This window comes from Argiope bruennichi, chromosome 4 (assembly GCF_947563725.1).
Source record: "Argiope bruennichi chromosome 4, qqArgBrue1.1, whole genome shotgun sequence".
Classification (NCBI taxonomy): domain Eukaryota; kingdom Metazoa; phylum Arthropoda; class Arachnida; order Araneae; family Araneidae; genus Argiope; species Argiope bruennichi.
The window spans coordinates 15,536,407-15,558,708 of NC_079154.1; positions in this window are offsets into that span (position 1 = coordinate 15,536,407).

Consider the following 22,302-nt stretch of genomic DNA (forward strand, 5'->3'; position numbering starts at 1 on the left):
CTACTTCATAATGAAATTATAAAGAGTGTCGTCCCTCTACCATATTTAATTAATTAGAATTTAATTAATTTAATTTTTTATTCTTAAATAATTATCATAACTAGACTATGAAAATGTTACTAAACATTAAATCGATTCAAAGATAATCCAACAATCGAAAATGTTGTGATAAGCAAAGTCTTATTTTTATTAATATATTCTACTTAAAATTCGACACTCAGCATTTACGTAATTTTGGAAGAGACTCAACCATTTTTAAAAATTTTTATTTTGGTTAAACTCTTTGCAGTTTTCACTCTTTCTGCATCAACTTTAGTTTAATGAAGTTAAACAAAAAATTAATTAAAATTTCTTCACTTTATTTTGCTTTATTTTCCAATTTATTTTCAATTTATAACACTAAAGTGGTTGGCTTTGTTAGATAAAAAAAACTTGTTTAGATTTTGAAATAGTGTGCAATCTGCAAGAAATTACTTCTCTGAGCTAAATGTGTTTTTAATTACAACACTAAGCAAATTTTAATTAAGAAAATCATTGACCGTTTTCAAAGAACAATTTGTTAACTAGACGGTTTCTGGGTTTCGTAAAGGGAAAAAAACATATGAGTGAGATAAAAATCTAAACCAAATTCTTTTAATTAACTTTTGAAATTTCCTAGATTTAGAACGGCAGAAGTAATGGAAAAAGTTTTTCAAAGTTGAATTCAACAACACTTTTAATGATATATTTCTGGTAAGGATTAAAGGTAGATTATTTGTAGTCTCTTATTTTATTTTTCGATAATATTTTTTTTTTCATCCTATGACATTTGACCATCTTAAATATCAGTTCGTAGACAGAATATTCAAAAATTAGAAATAATCGGATGAAAAAAATCGCTTTTGGACGCATAGAACATAAAAGGTGATTAATGTTATGTATTATTTTCAATTTATCAATTTTTCTTTATTAGTATAAACTCAATATGTAGATTTTTTTATAAGTAAAAAAAAATATTTAGTGTTTTAAGGAATTATATTAATTTGAAGAAAATATATAATTATTTCAGTTGAGTATTGTTAAATATAGGAAAACTATCATGAGTGGTCTTCTCCAAAACTTCCTTGCATACTCTTTAATAAATTTATCATGCAGTGAAGCGCTTTATATGGCATTGACGCACAATAGGTACGGAACATTAACTTTTGGTGTGAATTTCGCATTTTTATTGAATCATTTTTGGCGATTTATCCTGGAATGTGTTAATAATATCCAGAAATCGATGTGCCGGCGTCCTAGGGGTAGCGCGTCTTTCCCGTGATCTGGACGTCCTGGATTCGAGTTCCGGTTTGGGCATGGTTGTTCTTCTGTTGTTCTATCTGTACGATGTGTGAATGTGCCCTGTAAAAAGGGGCTGTGCAAGCGAATGAGTGATGCGTGAGTAGCAAAATCGTACTCTTGGCCCTAGTTGGCGCTACCATAAAAACAAGAGACGCTCCCCCACCGGCTTAAATCGCTGTCTTCGTAACAGCGGGCTTGTCCATGGCAAGTGCCATAACGAAACAACACACAAAAACAAGAAATAGATGTTTTAGACCCATTTTTTCCAACCGATTGAAAGAAAAATTTGATTTAAATCTGCATTTGTTGTCACAATAGTCACCATTCCCATACGAAATTTGACGCTTTTAAGTCATATCGTTTTTGAATTATTGCGTTTACTTATTTTTGAAAGTACAGACCAAAAGGCAATCAGTCCGTATTAGAATTTGGTTCAACATTTGAAAGGTGTATACACTATAAAAGTTAAATCTGTGTACCGAGTTTTATCTATCTAGCTCCTTTTGTTTTGTAATTTTCATGTTTTATTGAAACATGTTTTATTGAAAATTTGATAAAAATCTGGAAAATTTATGTAAAGACCATACACCAAATTTCAACTTTCTAGCTCAAATCATTTTTGAGTTGACTTTTTCAAAAAAATGCCTTTTTCGAACACAGGGAGGTCTAAAACATGGACATTTATCAAAATCTCGAGCTCTAATTTATTGACGATTATTATATTTTCTATATACTACATATAGGAGAAAGTAACAATATATGATTTATTGGATAAATTATTTTTTTACGAAAATATTATGGAACTGCTTCCAAATGGAATATTGCTAGTAATTGGCATTTCGTTATCTCATTATATATAGTCCAATGTAAACTGAAAATTTTTATCGTAGAGATAAATAAAGAAGTGAAAGTTTCGAAACAATTAGGGGAGGAGCGTGAAAAGAATGTGGAGTCTATCTGTTGCTTGTTTGTTCAAAAGTTTTTTTTTTCTTTCTTTTGTAAACACTTTTGTTTATAAGATATCTTGATAAAATTGTTTTTCGGTAGAAAATGACAAAAAGTTATATTAAGTGGTCAAGCATAATCTAGGATATTGATAAATATGATTTTTCGATATTTAACGTATTGTTTGATTAGTATTTAATTGTTAATTAATAACATCCTTTTCATTTTTTTGAGAAATGATTGAAAAAGCCAAAGGAAATTGATAATGTAGCGATGAGTACTTATAAAATTACTTTTTTGATTGCATTTAGATTTGAATGAGCATACATGACAAAATAATTGCTTGATCATTAAATTTAATTTCTGCTGTTAGTAAAAGTGAATGTCTGTTTGTGTGTGCGTATATGTGGTGGCAGTCTGTATGGTTGATTATCGGACTCAACAGAGCTAATTTGGCCTAAAAATAAATTGGAGGATTAAAAAATGCACATCACATTTTGAAATTCTAATTAATTGAAAATTAAGCGCTCTCTGGGGACTTTCACCGATAAATTTCGGAAATGCAATCAATCGAAAATATTTTTTGAGCCATTATAAAATTTAAAAAAAAAAGTCTTTTTATAACATTAATTGACATGAATTCTTAACCTAACTTTGAAACGTATTTTAATATTTTCATGGAAAATTTACATTCTTAATTTTCATGATATACGATCCATTTCATTTTTTATGTAAATTTTCGTGTAGGGTTATTAAAAGCTAAAGAACGAATTTTCTCTTTATTATGTGCAATTATGTAATAATCGATCAAATATTTTACTTTCTTATTTTATGCCATGAATTTTTCCGGAAACCCGCAGAATAAAGTTTTTTCTGATGCTAAGTAAATACATATATACATATCCGTTATACTTTACAAATCCGATAGAATAAAGCGATAACAGACTTTACTTAGCTTTCTTTAATCTAATTAAACGAGTTGCTGTCCTGTTTTAACGTGAAAATCAATTGTTTTTTTAATGATACATAAAATATATTGAACGGAGTGTGCTTCTGCGCAATTATACGTTACGGCTGCGCAATATAGTTTTATAAAACATTCTCTCGCTAAGATATTTTAAACACTTATTGATATTGACTTATTTCATATTTCTAAAGACGTAACTTCTTAATAATCCATTTTTCACTTACTACCTAATATGATGGAATTTTGAAATTTAGTGAAATAATATGCTTTTTTATCATTCTATTTGTAAACTAAAATACTCTCTATTACTCATTTTAATATTTTCAGAATGTATATATCAATAAATGGAATGACATTATTAAATATTTAGTGCATACTAGAAGTACCACCCGACACTTATTTTGGAAAATAGATTTAAAGAATTTTGCGTATTTATAATGATGAATAAATGAAAGACTGAAAAGAAAAACTGATTCAAAATTACTGCATAGATTTTCGATTCGGGAACTCAGTGACGTTGTATATTTCTAAATAATTTTCTAATACAATATTATAGATGGGAAGTAACAATAGTAAGTCAATACTTTTAAAATGAATGAAACTGCAAAAGCCAGAAAATTATTGATTGGAAAATGGAATTTGGTTTCAAAAAAAACTGTTACACTTATTCAAAGTTGAATTTCATTTATAAAGGAATGCTTATTCAGCTTTGGCAAATGCAAAACATTGTAAAAGCGTTTTATATCTAATAAATATTTATCATAAGTCACCTTTGGTGTCCAGTTGTGTGCAGCGGTTGCTTATTTTTTTTAATTTTGAAATTTCATTTATATCTGTTATGAATTACTTAATTTTAATAGTTTTCACAAAAAATATTTTTTTAATCAAAATTTTAATAAGCATTTCAGCCATATAGTTGAAGTTCGTCAAGTCCAGAGTTGCGCAATATTAGTCTAAAGTTTTTTTTTTTTTTGATAATATAAAAATTTCTAAAGAATTTTGTTTTCTATCACTTGATTAAATTAGGTTATTTATTTTCTTTAAAAAATGCGAATGTTTGAAAGTCGAGAATTTTAAATATTTACAGTGCATTATTTTGTCTCAGTACTTTTTCTTGTAGCAAAAAAATATAACAAATCCTAGCAAATATTTTATTAATTTTTTTATTTTTATGATGAAGGATTTTTTTTTCTATTGAAAACTGAAGGATGCTCTATTTACTCGCGGAACTATTTCATTTCCTCATATTTTTTTCTTGAATAACTGCAGAATTTATTTTTTTCCGCAACACTGTATTTTTTTTTTTTTTGGTTAAAGTTATTTCATTAATTGCAAACCATTTTCAATTTTTTTTTAAAGTTGAACCATAAATGTTATACGTAAGTTTTAAATCTAATATTTTTTTTTCTGCTCTGCTTGTTTTAGAAGCAAAAAAGATAATCCCAATTGAAAGAAAATTTTGCAGATAAAAAACAAACAAACTAATCATCTATTTATTTAGGAATTTAATTTTTTTACAGACTAGCTTATATCCCTGTGTTGCAAAGAAGAAAAATGCTTCATGATTTTTCCTCAATAAAAAATTTATCAATTAACTCTTGAAGCATTCCCTAAAATCTTTTTACTTACTTCTATGCTAATGAGCCACATTTTAAAAATTTAAGATATAAAAATTAAATATTCACATATAAATCTATTTCTCAAGATCATGTGGTATTAATATGATATGCCAAAATGTAAAAAATATAAATAAAACTAACTCTTGATGGAATGTAAAATCTCATGTAAATAAGAATATGTTTTTTTTTTACAAAGTGCTTACAGCATCTTGATGTAAAACACTTTTTGTAAAATAAAGATATATAATCTTTTCAATTTAATTGTGATTTTAATTAAAATAATTATCAGTAGATCTAAAGGATTTTTAAATTTCGCAGTGTCTTGAAAATTTACAATTTAATATAGTTACGTTTAATTAAATTTCAGTTTCATACAATTGGTACCATTTGCATATAAAGTTAAAATTGATTATATAAAGTAATTATTTTAATATTGAATAATAAAATAATTAATTAATTGTATGCAATTAGAAGAAAGTTTTTTTATTGCAGTGCACTTCTAAAAGCTTGCTGCATTTTTATTATTTTTCAGTTTAAATAGGCAACTACATGAGGTCAATTTGCTTAATGTTTTTGAATTATGAAATGAAGTTAAGTAAAAAAAAAACCTTAATGACTTAATTTTTAAAAATAAAAAAAACGGAAATTAAATCATTGAAAACTATAAAAATCAATCAAAACATGTATCATTTTTTGAATTTTAAATAATCGTCGAAATATTGTCACTGAACCACAAGAAGCAAAAAGCTCTTTGCAGGAAGAAGAAATAAAAGCTTTCAGAAATTAATCAATAATTGTAGGAAGACAATTACAGATATCCAGGAAAAAATTCAGAGTCCTAAGATAATCGAATTTTAATTTAAGGAAAGAAGTTTGAATTATGTATACATTACAGACACACTGATAAATTTTTTTTTTTTGTTTCAAAATTACGAAGTAACGATAAACAATATTTTCGCTAATATTTTCGCTGTTATTGAAATATACAAATCAATTATTTTCATAGCATGCTTTTAATTAAATTTCTTTTGTTCGCCATATAAAGAACGGATTTTATGTTTAGTAGTATTTATATGGTTGTAGTTAAGAACTCCTTAGAATCTATATTTAATATAAGTTAACTTAATGATTTAAATCTTAAACTCAGAAGAATATTTTATTGCTTAAAATAATAATTGAATATAAAAAATAATTGAATTAAAATACCAATTGACTATGTAGGGAAAAGATATCTTAAAGTGAGAGGAGCATATTGTTAGTTAATTGTCTGTTAATTTAAAATTGGTGACATTAATCAATAGTTGTATAAAATTTTTCAAGTGGAAACTTATTTGTCCGTCAACGGACCTGCGAATTTAAGATCTCCGAAATGCAAATGAACTTATAAGAGTGACAATTAGATTCACTTTGCAAAATATTGGCATGTACAAAATGTGGTGCCTTATTCTACAAAGGCACATTCATTGATCCTTTCCATTATATGTGAATGTGATAGCCTAGTAATGCAATAATTTAGATAAGAAATTAAATCAGCAATACAGTCTTGACATCAAAACTGTTAATATGTATGCATTTTTTTGACTCAGAGTTCTTCAAAAGATTCACTATTCATAAGTCCTTAATAGAAAATGTGAATAGGAGAGCCCAGTAATGTTCAATGCAGATAAAAAATTGAATCTAGTTTTGGCATCAAAGCTGTTGTTTCGCACCAATTTTTTCACTTCGACTTCTTTAAAAGATTGATCAGTTATATGAATGCGATGACTCAGCGACGCAATAATATATATAAAAATAAAGTTTTCGCCTCAAAATTGTTGTTCTGCATTAATTTTTCTTCTCAAAGAGATTAAAAAAAATCGTACAAAATACATACTTGATTTTATTTGTTATATTACTAGCCGACTTTGGCGACCAACTAGTTCGAAAGAATTAGCACTCTCTAACATTTGAAATTAGACATCATGTATAACTTGGTATCATAATAGCTTCTGCAGTTAAAAGATTTTTAACCTTCAAATTGTCATATAACACAAACTGTCATATAACTGTCATATAACACAAACTATTAGAGAATTACGCCATTCTATGCATCGAATTTTTTGTCAGTTCCCGTGAATTATGAACTTTAAATTGAAGTAAAAATAATTAAAATTCAAGTAATACAAGACTGTTTTTTGCCGAAACCAATCATATTTTTTTCTGAAAAATATAAACATAGAAAACATAATTGCTCAGCTCTGAAGTCTTACATGTACTATATATATAACTTAAGGAATATCTCGACCAATTGTTCAATAAAAATTTCTCTCGTTCATCAAAAAAAATCCAGTAAAAGGATTTAAAAGGCGTAAATTATAATATTTTATGTTGTTTCGGACAATAAATTTAATTCTAGAAAACATATGAAATTTAAATTTTATATCATTCTTTGGTCGCAAGGAATCATATCCAGTGAAATATTCTTGATATTCCAGCATTTAAATGGAAATAAAATCATTCCTGATCTTTTGCGACCAAATCTGACCGAATTATACAATTTTTTATATCGTTTTTTTTACAATAATTACATAATTTTACGTTTAGAGAAATTCTTTATGTTGATTGGAGTAACTTCTTTGAGACGAGTAATGGATAGATTATTTTACAATACATAAAATTAGGTCTCTGATCTTTATAAACAAGATTCCAAAAAGAGAAGTTCTGAAGATCGCAGTGGCCGAGTGATGTACAAAGCGCAAATACCTGAGTTCAGGAACGTTTCTCCCATTTGGAAGATTAGAGTATATTTATTAAATGGCTCGTAAGATGTCGAATTTTCTCATGTTTCTGTGAGAAGTTTGGATAAAGAACAGCTGTCTCATTGAGCATTGTTATTTATCTGGACACGGTTTAAATTTTGAAAATAATAAAAGAAAACAGTTTTTAGATTGAAGATAAAATTACTTATACTCTCCAACACTCCATTAAATTAAATGAATTAAATATAAAGTCGAAGAATTCTAATATCATCAAATTCCGGAAAAAATATCTCTAACGTCCTTTTTATTTTTATTGGAGCTATAAAAGTTTCCTTCCACAGTTTATAATATGTTTTGGCGAAACATTTTCTTAAGAATTTCTTGATGTATATTTTACATAATGGAGAGAATGACCTAAAAACTCTTATCATGATTTGCATTGGTAAAATCGATTTGCTTTGAGTAGCGTTTCTTTATGCAACAACACTTACAGTCTATCTAAAAGCATGTTGCTTATAAAGTTCAAAGGAAGATGGAATATTTGGAAAGGAAGAATATATAAGAAGGGGAAATAAAATAATAATTTTAAAAGAAAATTTACGAGATAAGATATCGGAAAGAAGCTATATAATATGTGAACCTTAATGTTTGAAAAAGTAAACAACATCGCATTTTGGAGCTCTGCATAAACATTTATGTATAGGGTATTATCTGAACGGCTATGTTGTTCATCTTTGCATTTAGCAAGCAGGTAGTGGATTATATATACGATCGATTTACTTCTCAAAGACAGATGAACTGTTTGCATTATTAAAGAGAGTATTGATTCCTATCAAAGCTAAGCTTTGATGACAAATATAAAGCATTCATACAAAAAAAAATGAGTTTCCCTTACAGAAAAGCCTAAAGAAGCTCTAAAGGTATTATTTTGAAATGCAAAATTTTTTTCGAAATATCTAGTATTTCTTTTGCTTCCTATTAGTTTGAAATGCTTATTTTATAATATGTTCGACGATGTTTTATCGAAAAAAAGGACGTATTTTACTATTAAAGCCATTAAAATGAAAGTTGGGAAATATTTTTCCCTGACCTATTGGAATACTTTCATGTCAAATGTTTATTACTAACATTGGTTGTTAATTAAAAATTATTATCTAACACTTTAGTAGTGTTAGATAGTTTCTAGTGAGGTAAACACATTAGTACCTAACATGATTAGGTATGGTAATATTTGATCGTACTTTCGGTGTTTTGTGAATACTCAGTGTAATATGTGTGAATATGTAGAATTTTCATTCCAGAATATTGAAACACTTTTGTTTTGTTTATGCGAATATATGATAGAAAGAACTTAATATTTATATTTTTTAATTTTCTGATTTGAAAATATAATGAACGCTAATTTAAAATTTTAATTTGATTGTAATTTGATTGTTTGTCAATATGAGGACAATACGTTGATTACTAGTTAATAAAAAAAACTAGTCTTCTTATTCAACATTTCAGAATGTGTATATATAATGTAATTAGGAAATATAATACAATTATGAAACAATTTCATTTCGCTTTGTTTTATTTTATCATAAATTTATGAATCTGCACTAAAAAGTCGTTGACATGAGGAAAATGAATTGCTATTCCAGTATTTGCCACATGAGATGTAAAATGGAAATCTTATAAATATTGAATGTTTGAATGACTGCTCTAATATTTGCCATATGAGATGTGAATTAGAAATATTTTATTAACGTTGATTGTTACCATTTCTTATATATATCATTTACAACATCGAACATTATTGTCTGTACATAAAATGTTGAAAATTGATAAATTAAAAATTGTTTATATAGGAAATTGTATACATTTATTTTTGACAGTGTTAGCATTTTTAACATTGTTTACTACTTGCTTTGAGAAGAAACAAAATATTCAAACATTTTATTTATCATTTACTAAAATCTAGAGGTAGCTAAATAAATAATAGAGGATAATGGGAACTTCCAAATAATATTTGTGGTGTTTCCTATCAGTCTATCAAAAATAATGATGGTACTGATTAATTTAAAACTGTAAGTTACAGCACTTAGTTTCAGAAGTCGTTAAAAGCTGTTTCTAAACTTCTGATAAGAAGGAAAGGGGAAACAATAGACGACTATAACTAAAAAATTTGATATTTATCGGAGAAACAATCCAAACATTGTTAGTTAAAATGAGGAACAATATGTTGAAGATATATCAGTGAGGGCATAATATCCTTAAATTTTTGAGTTATAATAAAGTCACTGAAAATTTTTTAAAGTAAGAGTCGATAATTTAAAAGGTGAAAATCCTTATTTTTCTATTTTATTTGTATTTTAAAGCAAATTTCACATAGTTTAATTTAAAAGAAAATTCATCATGTGATTTTTTTTATTCAATTGCTTAATCCAAATTAATTTCTATTCAAAATCACACTTTTTATCGATACAAATAGTAATAACTCATTTGTAAATTCTTATTGTTGATTTATTTTTCAAAAAAAAAATCTAGAGATAATTTGAAATGGGATTAAAATTTATTTGACTATTTTTCAATCATTGCCAACTGAATTTTCAGAAAATTCAACTAAATACAGTACAAAATTTATGTAAATACAATGAAGGAAATTAGCACAAACTTCTTAAAAATACAATCTTTCAATCCACATTGCATTTAGAGTTTTATTTTTTACATAATATGAAAGAAAAAAATTACTTTTCCCAACATCTAAATATATTTTTCAGAAGATTGTAGGAAACTGCATGATTGAAGCACTTTGATTTTATCAAAATTAGATTTTGTAACATATGTATAAAGATTTACATTAAAGCAAAAAATTCATATTTGGTTGCATAAATACGATGGAATGTTTTTATTTAACTAAAACTGTAGAAGAATATTTTTTGAAACTTCATGAACTTCTTAAGAATAATAAAAGAACGATGCTTAACGTTTCCTTGAAATCGAATGCTATATAAAATCTGAAGGTTTTTATGATTATATTGAACTGTTAATTATTTGATTCTTCTGAAATTTTCATAATTTTTGCTGCACTGATTTCATCAGTTTAATAAAATTACAGTAAATAAATACTTGAACATAAAACATTAAATGACCAAGGTCTTATATTATAATTGTTCTTTTAATTTAATTAATTTTAATTTTTATTCCATTTTGTCTGACGAAGTACTAATTTTATTTTCAATAAGATTTAAATAGGTTCAATACAACACACAGGTTCAAATACGAATCTTTCATATGTCTTTAATTAAGACAGAAATAAGCATTTATTTTATATTCATTTAATTATGGTTTATTTTACATTATTTTGGTTTTAAAATTAAATTTTCTCCAGTAAATTTACTGGAACAAACAAACTTCGAATCTGAAATATAAGGCAAAATAAATAAATAGAGTGAAGGTATTATGTCTACCAGGTCAGAAAGCTTTATTTACATATTAATTTTGAATATTCCATCTCGTTTCATTTACCTTTGTTTTCAGTTAACCATTATGGTTTGTTTCATCATTGTAAAACTTATTGCAATTCCAGTGGGGCTAATTGTTCAGTAAAACAAATTGTCTGGTGCAAATTTTAATATTATTCTCTATGTTTTATTTTAAAACACATTCTTTAATGTATTTGGTAAGAAAATATGTAAGGAACAGACAGATAAGGATGTATGCACATAAGTAAGATTCCTAAAAGCTGCAGAAGAAATGACAACTGTCTTTTCATCGCGATAGGTGGGTGTTTAAGGTGAATTTAATTTCATTACACTCAAGATTCTGCAGTAAAATAAAAACTTCCAGTAATTCTAATTAATATAATTTTCTATTTTAATTACTTTAAGGCTAATCAAAATTAATTTATTAAATACATAAGCAAAGTAAATAAATTTTATAAATTTTAAAGATTTCTCTCATAAACGAACATTGCAAATTGACTACTCCAACCACTATGAGGCACACAAAAAAATCTGAATGACCGGACCACGATGAGAGCATTGGCGGGAACTGAGGTTAAATGCTAAGGAACTTCACTAGGCAGAGTATAATTCTTTCCGTAGGAAGTACGTTTGGTCATCGGTACGAAGTAGCCGACTCTACCCCCAAAAAACAATCACCATGTCGGAAACTTCTCCTGCTCATATCTCAGATACCCAGGTGGGAAGGGAATGCAACACATTAAATACGTTAATGAATCATTTTTCATTCAGATCCAGAATCAATTATACTTTACGTTACCTACAGAAAAATCTCAATGAATTTTCACAAATGAATAGAAGGAATTACAACTGTACATATACTGGGTTTCGAAATTATAATATGGCGTTTCTATTAAAGATTTTTAAATTTTGATATATCAGTACGCAATTAAAAATTTCAATAAAGTAGACTAAATAAATAAGTTCTTCAAATGACTGATTGTCAGATATTCCGAGGGATAACGAGTAAGTTTTCAGGCTTAGTAGGAGATCTTTAATATACGAAATATAAACTAGAGTTTAGTGAATTCCGATTGCATTGTCAAGATATTTACGATGTCGATTAGATTGGGTAAACAAATGTTGAAAAGCCAAGAATGATAATTGCCACAAACGTTCCAAACAAAAGGAATAAGCAAAAGAAGAAAATGGTTCTTGTTAGTGGGGCCAAAACAGAGCTGGGAACAGGTTGCTCATATTGCGCATTCGAAAATGGCACGAAAGTCCTTGAATGGAAAGGAAAACTACAGGAATTCCATACTGTGTTTCAAGCCGAATTACTTGGACTGAAAAGGGCTATTATACGAGCGAGTGAAGAAAACGAGACGATTAAAATATGGACAGACAGTCTTTAAAATATGCTAGCTATACAAGATCCCTCACAGAACTTCTCTTCATCAACTTGTCCGAGATACCCAGTCCCTACTTTTCCCAAACCCAAATATTCTCTTAAGATGGATCAAAGTACATGCTGGTTATCAGTGTAATGAAGAAGCGGATATTCTAGCAAAAGCAACCATTATCGAAAAGTGTTCCATTGTAAGTTCCAAAACCTCTGTGTCATCTTAAACAGCGTCTTAAGAAAATGGCACAATCTTTGAGATAATGGAAATACTGGTCTTCTGTTTATAAAGTCATCAAAACAGTAAAATTGCAACCACTCTCCTAGACTCGCGAAGAAATCCTGTTTGTAACAGGACATTGTCCATTCCCTTCTTTTCTTCATCGTTTTCATTTATCAGAAGATGACTATTGCTGTTGTGGAGAAGTCGGCGATCCCATCCACTTTGCGAAATCTTGCCCATTTACTCTCTCATGGCCCCTCTGAAAACCCTCATCGTCGCTAGAAAGTCTCTGATACAAAAGAGTCCTTAATAATTCATCTTCCAAAAAAAGAATCATAAACATGATCAGATTCCTAATTGATCAAGAAGAACTGCTTCAATTAGATCAATTCTATTAATTTCTTAGGACACCATTTAATTCAACTGGCATTTTATTCATAATTTAATATTTTATCTCCCGCAAGTTGCTTATATTTATAATTCCTTTATATTTTCCCTCGTACTTCATCATAATGCTCAGTCATCCAGTTTTTTGAACTCAAGATATTTTTTCTTCTAGTTTTTTTAATTTCTTGTTATGTTGTTTGTATATGTTTCTTGTAGTTTGTTTGTTTATTTCCTTTTAATTGTTGTGTAATATTTTTTTTTATTAAAGTCCACCTACATCTATACCAAACCGGAAAGGGGCCACATGAGCTCTAGAAACGGAGGTGTGGTGTGGTGTTAAGTGTTATTGGAACTAGGGGCAATTCAGTATGTCTTTTTTTTAATAGGGAAAATTTTAAACATTATTCACTTTAAAATACACTTAATACAGGCTCACCAAATGGATTTGAGTAGATGTAGAGCTGAAGTTTTAAAGCCTCATGAGAGAATTTGTAAAATATTCGATTTCTTTATCTTTGATGAGTCACAATTAAATATATGGAGTAATTGTCAGCTAATTTAGTCTCAAGAAATAATAATATTATTTGTCCTAAAGGAAAAATGACAATTTCGCTGCAATTTCACTCCAATAGAAATAGAAAAACTTGCTTTGAAACATAATAATCAAAATATACGTTAATGATTCAGATATAAAGATATTCATTGTACAGAAAAAAAAACATTTATCACAATCAGATACTAATAGATGTTGCAAATACGCCAAATTGGATTCTACCATTAAATTGATGTAATTAATTATTGAAGGAACCACTACTAAATACTCAAATATTTCATTAGAGCACTATTAAAGTTACTATTCTTTAAGCGATATGATTTTTTTGTAAAATTTATAGTTCGACATTCATAAAAAATTTAAGTGGTACATTTTATTTCAAACATTTTTCTTTATGCCAAACATTGGAACCCAGGTTTCCTATTTTTGTTGAAAAATAATAAAATGATGAGCAAGTTCTTCTGGTATTACAAAAATTCTGGTCAGTATAACCTTAAGGATTCTGGATTTTTTTTAATAATATTTTAAATATTCATTCTTCGGAATGTGGTTTTACTGTGTGTGAATATTTTACATTTATAAAATGTTTGATATGCGGATGCGGACTTTCTTTTCCTTATAAAAGAGCAATTCGTTTCAGTATATAAATATTTAAAGTTACGTCGTCACAGCATATACGCTTTCAACTTTTTGAAAGTGATGTCCATCTTAAGATATTCTATAGGAATTATTAATGCATGCATTCTCATATATACTAGATAATAATAAAGAATACCATTGAAAATTCGGATTCTTATAAGTTGGTAAGAAGTGTGAGAATATTAAAGTAGAATTCAATATGTTTAGCACATAAAGTATTTAAATTACGAAAATATTGTGGCTTATGATGAAAGAGACTTATCTTAAAAATAATCATCCTGTCGATACACTGATGTGAAAGGCTTGTACTGTTTAACAATGAGCTATATATATATTATTTATGTTACTGGCAAAGTATAAAATCCGGCATTCTGTAGAATGCCTAGGCATTGTATATAATCCCTAAAACTAGCCAGCAATGTATGAAACGATTCATATTTCCCACTATTCCTAAGCATTCTATAGAATGCTAACTGAGAAACCTACAAAGTTTGAAATACGTCTGCGATTCGTTTCGAATATCACTTAGTAAATCAAGTGTCTTTCAAAGAATGCTTCAGACATCTCCGAGTGAAGCACTTGCATGCAAAAAATTATCTTCAAAAAATGCATGCCTTCTGTGGCCGTGCTAGTAAAGATGATGAAATGGATATTTTATATACCCTTTGTGTTAAAACTGAAAATGCTTTTTAAGGTAAAATGAATTTTAAAATTAATCTGGAAATATCCCCCCTCCCCCCCCAAAAAAAATGAATTCGAGAAAAAAATTCCCATTGCTTCTTTGGGAGGTACTGTTCGAGTTACTCTTCCCGATATCGATAAGAGGCGAGGTGATACGCACAGTGTATGGCAATTGTAATAAGTGTGACAGTGGATTTGGTTTCTATCGCCTTGGTACTCCTGAAAATATTTTAAAACAAATATATACGAGATTACAATTCACTTTATGTCCTAAGAAATTGCTTAAAATTGAAGACATTCCTGACCAAACAATTCCTCTTCGGTTAATTGCAACTGCGCAGTTTCAGTGGAAGCTACCAAAGCTTTGTTAAACATATGTGTAAAATAAAGTGCCAAAATATGAAAAGTAATTCGAAATGTCATTCAAGCCTACCATGTTGCAATAAATAGACTAATTTTAATTTATTTTTATATGAACATTTTGTTTCTCTTAAAAAGAAAGGAATAAATTTTGTTTTGTACAACTTCCATTTTTCTTTAAGTATTTTGAATAACTTTGTTTTAATGACACTCTCATTATTTTTTTCATAATAGCATTGGTATTTTTGGGGGATGTAGGTTATTTATATTACATCTTTATAAAGAGCTTTTTTTCATAATTTGACTAAATAGCATTTTTTATTCTAAAGAAAGCCTAGGGAAAGTATGTAATAATGCTCGTATTCCCTACTTCCCCTAAAATTTTCTGACATTATATAATATGCCTAGGAATATAATATTCCTTTTATAGAATACAGACATTTTATACATTGTCAGTACATTTACAACAAAATATTTTTATAAACTTTGAAGCAACATAAGCGACATTTTAGTCAAAACTAGTTTTTACTGGATCCTTAAAAGATTATTAAAATAAAAACAATAAATTAAATACGCATTCTTTTCAAAAATAAGCTTAGAATCAATAAGGTATTGAATTAAATTAATTAATGATAATTCGATTTAATCTGAAATTCATCATCTATGCTTAGAACTGCAGAAAATTTTGATCATATATTGAAAGAGATAACTTAAAAGCAAGTAATATACATTTGAAAATCCCATGTAACTAATGAGTGAAGTTTCAGATTATTTGCTAAGTTTAAGAAAATTTAACCGAACCTCTAAATTACGAATCACTGCTAAGCCTTTCAGGAGAATGTTAACGAAAGATGTAAATTTGATAACGTTTTACATTGAAAGATAATTATGTTTCAAAGACTAATTCTCAACTAATGAGTATCTTATTCACTCACAAGTCATTAAGTGATTTGAGAGAACTCGTTAGAAATAATGAGCCTGTATTGTTAAGAATGACGTGTTCTATCATCATTTATCTCTTAGTCATTTTCTTGTGGATTTCAGTGTCGAAAGTGTGAATGAAGTAACTTCGCTAATGCAAATTTCTATAAAGTTTAGTTTATAATTAATTTTTGAGCTTTATATTTAGGCTTTAAAGTTATTATCTTAATAGCCTAAACATTAGTTTAAAAGAAAATATATAATTAACTGGGGTTTGATTGATGTATCAATTATCTTTAGTTTAAATTGTAATTATTAGATTCGATTAATTACAAACATTTTTAATTGAAATGGACACTGTTAGAAGAAAAACATAAAGAATCTCTTGCGTCGTATGGTTGACAGACAGCATTTCTCTTCTGAAGTTGAGCCAATTTGATATTTTATGTTCCCACAGTTAAATTGCAGATAATATTTTGGACATTTCAAATATAATATAAATGGAAACTTGTAACGCATTGTCGAAAGCTGTTATGTTTAAATATTCGTTAAGTATCACTTGTAGAGAATTTCTAGTTCAATATTGCAGCTTTTGTTTGGGGTATTTCTAATGTAATAAAAATTGAAGCTTGTGACATGTTTCCAAAAGTTCTAACGTTTAAATACCATTTAGTATTCTTGTAGATAATTTAGTATTTTTCTATTATTTTCAGTCGGTTAATCTGTTAAAATCATATAGTAAAATAAAAGTTTATGAGAAAGAAAAATTATATTTTCTGGTACCATTATCAGCTTGAAATAAACATTAACAATGAAATGCTTTTTAAATTCATTGAAGTTATATTTTTCGCGTCAGATATTATTTCTTTATCTGAGCTTGATTGAGAAACACGAAGCTTAATAAGCATAAAAGCTATTTGCTCTTTTTTATATCAATTCGAAATACGTATCCTAACAAAATGCAAAGAATTTTGGTTAAAACATCTCTAATTACTTTAAATAAATATAAGAAAAGTTCTGCAATACAATAAGTAAATAAATAAAATTTCAGGGTATAAAAGTACTAAAACAGAATCAAAATAGTTTTAATTTTAACTATATTTATATTTATTAGATTATTTCAGTTATTCAAACATTATGTTCATTTACACAGGAGCCAAAACACAGACAAATAAAATGGCCTTTCTTTGTTTTAGAAGGTTGCTATTTCAGATGATATTGTGTAAGTTTTTAAGAAACCAAACTTTATCTCATTATCTTTTAAGGCAAGTTCTCAGTCCTACGTTCTTGTTACGATCAACTTTAAGATACAATCAAAAATAATTTGAATACAATTTTAAAATTTCCTGCTCAGCAACTCCAAAAATAGAATCAATCCGAATATATTTTACAATTTTTTTCGTGAACTGTAAAAAAAAAAAAAAAAAAAAAAAAAGGTAACAAACTTGTTGAATGCTTTTAAATATAAATATATAATTTGATGTCATTATCTTGGAACTTACTATGATAAGGACTCTTATCGGATCCAGGACACATCTCGATCAGAAATACATAGTTTAATAATATTGATTTTCTTCTTTGACGTACAATGAATTATGAAGTTGTGGGTTCGAATTAGTTTCATTCGGATGATGGAACATATGTTCTAGAGTGGTTGAACTATGGTTAATTATGGCACTGAAAAAGAGTCATTCCTTTTATCTCAGATAGCAAGGTGGGGAGGGTGATTTGTTTGTGATTACTAAGAGAAGAAAAGTCACATTACTGAATATTTATGACAATATAAATTTTCATTTCAAAATAATAATGACATATTTCTTTTTGCAGAATTTATAACTGAATTGATAATTAGCCATTTACAAAAAAGAAACAATCTCTTGTTTTAAGTATTGAGATTTTTATGTAAGAATTTGTAATCATATTCATTTTGGAAAATTGAAATTAAATGGAAAATAAAGAAATACAAGAATCATTGTTTTAAGTGTAAAGAGATGATTCATTTCCTTCTGCATGTTTAAAATAAAAAGAAAAAAATTATTATTTCTGAAATTTCCGATTCAAATATTTCAGATAAAAAGGTGAAGAATCTTGGCTAATTATTTTGAATAGTGAAGTTTCAATGATTGTTCTGTAGAAATGTGTAACAACAATTAAATTATGAGGAATCAGTTGAAAACTAAAAATTGCTATAATTACTTATAAAGTTATTTTAAATAAAAAAATACGGTTTTATTTTTCTAAAAATTATTGAAAATCTGTAATACAAATTCTTTGAAAAATTTCAGAGGTAATTGTTATATCTATATAAATCAACATTAGTTAAGTTTTTTTTTTTTTTTGATGTGCAATGTATTTTACTTTAGAGGTCAGATGCAAACTTTACAAATAAAGCACCATTATTATTTTTTGGATTATTTCATTTTAAAAATAATAAAAATATCAAATTGAAAAAGGAAACGCCAAAAATATTCTTTGAAAAAAGTTACAAATATTTCATGACGTTGAAAGTGTATCGATCAATGGTGAGAAGAATACATACTCTGAAATCAGGAAAAAAGTTATTAAAATGAAGGAATCTATTTGACGATGAAACATTCACTTGGAACGAAAAACTATTCACCAAATTTTGTCGCTTGGGTCTCCATAAGTTATAAATGATGGTTTACAGTCTGTTAAGTTCTTTGACAAATGCTAAAAGGATTTTTTTTCCATTTGGAGAGACTTAAGCAAACAAAACTCAAATATTTGAAGCACGTCTGTAAAGACAAATATTTGCAGTTCGTCGAATAAAGAGAATTTTATAACACACTTTACAGATGATAAGGATACCAAGCAAAGGACGTTTGAAGAAGATGAAATAATCTAAAACTGAGTATAAAGTTTTGCATTTTTATTTTTTGGGTCTGTTTAAATGTTTTGTTATTTTTTTTTCTGTCTAAATGAATCACTTAATAAGTATTTTGTCACAAATGTTTAATTGGTTGACATTAATTTGAGAAATAAATGTGTAAAAATATATTTAGAATATGTTGTTGAATGATCGATTTTGTTAAAATCGTTTAAAAAATATATTAATGTTTACTATATGTCAAAGGTATTCCATGAAAACTTTCAAACGATTTGAGGGAATATATAGTTAATAACCTATAACATATCCTGAAAATCGTTTGCATGTTATCGTTGTTGAATATCGTTTCCAAAATTCGTAGAAGATATTGAAGATAACCTTTATATCGATCAATTCAGATTCATTTTGTAAAGGCTTGTTTGTAATTCTGGCTAAAATTCCATAATAATTTTTAAATTGTATATGTTTTTATTTTATTTCAATTTTCCTAAATAAAATATTTCTTTAGAACATTTCTCTCTGTTGATGCTTATTTCTAAGCATCAACTTCGTTTTTGCTTTATTAGATTCATACCTAAAAATTAATGAAAAAACTTCGAAAATTGGCGAATTAAACTTTTCTTATAATGATATTGTGATTCCATGAGTTTGTTCTGAATATATTAGCAAATTTTCTAACTTAAGATTACTTTAACGGTTGATTTACGGTTACTTATGATTTTATTTTTCTTCTGAGGACACGAATATATACTATTAATGACTTCATTTAATCGCAATTTAATGTTATAATTTGAAACGATATATTGTTCGAGTGCTTGACGTTTTCATTGTTTCATTGACGTTTCAAGAGTTGTTGATGTTTGGTGAATTAAAATTTTAAATACAATTTCAACCGCCTGCTTTCTAAATACACTTTCAATGATATATATGCGCCAAATTTAATTCTGTAGGTCAAATGGTCTAGTCTGAAGGATGCCAACACACACACTTTCATCGCTATTATTAGTGCAGGTAAATTCTTCATATTTCTTCAAAGGGCAATTTGGTTAATTTAAAACATTTATAATAAAAGGTTTGATTTAATTTAATGTATATATTTTGTTTAATTTTGATTTTTTTTCACTCCACTTGAACAATGGCATTTTAGCGTTGAAAACTAAGATTTTCAATATATGCCATAAACCCTAAGGTAGCCATAAAAATATAAAGTATCATTTTTATTATTTTTTATATATCTACATTATTAAACATAAAATTATCCAATTTGAATGGTTAAGTTATCAAGTAAATGTTCAGTAAATTTAAATGCATTCTTCTTCATTTTCAAGACTCAAAAGGAAATAAGTTTCGCTTATTCTATACTGTCTTCAAGGAAAAGAATTGATTTGGAAATTCTTCCTCAAAATTACTAATGGAAATTGCGTGACACTAACATTTTTGTATTAATATGAGATTTATTCTTAATAGACAGATCGTCTCCACTTTTTAAGTTAATTTGTTTCCTCCTAAAAGAATTCTCGTTTGCAAAATTTTGCCTATTATATAAGAACGAGTATTTCTTATGAAATCACCAGCCATTTTCATTAAACTACTACACCTGCTCAGGAATTTTTTATTTATTTTTACTTTTCAAACTTTGCTTTTAGCCTTTTGCTTCAGAATTTTATAATATTATCATGTAAGGAGCTACTTAATTTTTTATTCATTCCATATCAAATTTGATTCATAATTTATTTTTCTTTTTATTAATGAATAAAAGTTTTTTTAATCAAAGTTTTTTTTGTTATAATTTTGAAAATAGAAATTCAGAATAAATTTTAAATTAATAGAAGAATTTTTAGAAAATAATTTTTAATATAAAAACTTTCTTTCCTAGAAAATTTTTCATAATTTGTTTTGATATTTTGTCTATTTTCTTGTTGTTATAAGAGAACATTTTTTTTTTTTTTTTTTACTTTTAATTTTCAAAAATTGTGCATTGAAAGCTTAAAATAATTTTAGGTTTCATATGCTATCATGTTTTTGATTTTCATTTAATACCTAGTGATAGTTAGAGGTAAGTATCTGTTTCTAGTAACGTTGTGTTGAGCTTTAAATAATATTTATAAGAAATATACTTTTTTTAAGTGATAAAATGTTCATTCATCTGTTCATAAGCAATGAAAATAAATTTGGTTGCTGTATTATATGTTTATATGTTTAAATAGTAGATATATATAAATTATATGTTTATAGTATAGAACAATATAGAAATTATATGTTTAAATAGTATTATAATAGAAACAGATAAATAAATATGTTTTTGATGGAAAGCTCTGATGAGAACTTCAAGCAAAGTTACAGTATCTCTACTTAATTATTTATTATCTAGAATATATATATATATATATATATATATATATATGTGTGTGTGTGTGTGTGTGTGTGTGTGTGTGTGTGTGTGTGTGTGTGTGTGTGTGTGTGTGTGTGTGTGTGTGTGTGTGTGTGTGTGTGTGTGTGTGTGTGTGTGTGTGTGTGTGTGTGTGTGTGTGTGTGTGTGTGTGTGTGTGTGTGTGTGTGTGTGTGTGTGTGTGTGTGTGTGTGTGTGTGTGTGTGTGTGTGTGTGTGTGTGTGTGTGTGTGTGTGTGTGTGTGTGTGTGTGTGTGTGTGTGTGTGTGTGTGTGTGTGTGTGTGTGTGTGTGTGTGTGTGTGTGTGTGTGTGTGTGTGTGTGTGTGTGTGTGTGTGTGTGTGTGTGTGTGTGTGTGTGTGTGTGTGTGTGTGTGTGTGTGTGTGTGTGTGTGTGTGTGTGTGTGTGTGTGTGTGGTGTACGGAGCGGCACTCAACAGCCAATAAGAAGCTATCTGATTTCCGCCATTAAAACTGTATTCAGTACTGTAATAGCTTTCATCGATGTAAAGCGGTCCTGCCGTTCGTCCAGTTCATTAAATACGTTTATGTTAAATTAGTGTGTGATTCTTGTAATATAAGCCATCTCTAAGCATTAATCTCAACCGGGCTTTCCCTTAGGGCCCGAGAGAGATGAGATATTTGATTTGATATATAATCCGATTAGTAGAGGCCTGTTTTTCGAGGCAGAGTTAACATGTCTCTACATGTGGGGGCTCGGTCCTGGATGCAATGACCTCGGAAGTAGAAAAATAATCTTCGATCCGGTAAGAATTCGGAAATTTCACTATTAGTTTTCGTCAAATTATCTTCGGTTCGGCAGTGGTCGACAAATTTTTCAAGTAAATCTTCGATTCGGCAGTGGCC